The following is a 1,274-nucleotide window of genomic DNA, read 5'->3' as shown; positions in this document are numbered from 1 at the left end:
CCTTGTAGGGCATGGCCTGAAACTTGGCAGGCCCAGGCAGGCAGGCCCTTCTCTGAGAATGGGCCACCACATGCAGAGAGACTTCTCACGCTGCTGAGGCAGGAGTCACAGTGAAGGGACAAGACAGGGCAGCGCAGCACAAAGTCACTGGCACAACCCTGAGCATGGTCCTGGCCCATTCTGTCCCTTATTTTCCCCAGCAAAGAACGGTATGATGTAGCAGCTTCCTAAAGCTGATGCAGCTTTGTGCCCTGGAGGCTGGTATCAGTAATCAGATTCATATTGTCCACTATGCCTCCTTAAAAATTGGTTATCAGTATCGGCCCCCAAAATCTGTATCGCTGCAACCCTAATGTGAGGCCCTCAACAGCCACAAGCCTCCAGGGCACAAAGCTGCATCAGCTTTAGGAAGCTGCTACATCATACCGTTCTTTGCTGGGGAAAATAAGGGACAGAATGGGCCAGGACCATGCTCAGGGTTGTGCCAGTGACTTTGTGCTGCGCTGCCCTGTCTTGTCCCTTCACTGTGACTCCTGCCTCAGCAGCGTGAGAAGTCTCTCTGCATGTGGTGGCCCATTCTCAGAGAAGGGCCTGCCTGCCTGGGCCTGCCAAGTTTCAGGCCATGCCCTACAAGGGTGTGACAGCCTGTGCTTCTCCTGTGCCCGCAGGAAGTGACCTGCCTGTATGTGCGAGCTGTGGCCACAGTATCTACGATGGACAGTACCTCCAGGCCCTGAATGCGGACTGGCACTCGGACTGCTTCAGGTAGGAGCTGCATGGGGGAACCCAGAACAGTACAGGGCTGCTGCCTTCAGCCAGGCTGGCAGCTGTGCACTAAGATTACAGCAGCTTAGGAGCATGCACAGATGCACCCATTTGTCAGCCACAAGGTGGCACCATGTATGTACATGCAAGCGCGCACACAAACATTCACACACAGAAAGTATATGCACTTTCCCTTACATGCTCACCTGCATGCTTACAAACTCTGTCATACACACCAACGCACAACATGGTGTACCCTGGATAGGATATATACATACCCTCTTATGTATATATTTACACATGTTCTCCCTCACCCACCACACACACACTCGTGCACATGCACACTCTCCACCCTGACAAAAACCCTCTGCCTTACACACAAGCCTGTATGTTCATACATGCATGGATACACAGCCACACATGCCAAGCAATAGATAGGAGTCCTGGATGCACTGAGCACCATTGGAGCTGTAAGTGTGGCCTTGCTAGTGTGGTGTAAGGCCACTAAC

The sequence above is a fragment of the Gavialis gangeticus genome, unplaced genomic scaffold (assembly GCF_001723915.1).
Source record: "Gavialis gangeticus isolate Ggan-Ray unplaced genomic scaffold, GavGan_comp1, whole genome shotgun sequence".
Lineage (NCBI taxonomy): Eukaryota > Metazoa > Chordata > Crocodylia > Gavialidae > Gavialis > Gavialis gangeticus.
Note: the sequence above shows the minus strand (reverse complement) of the source record.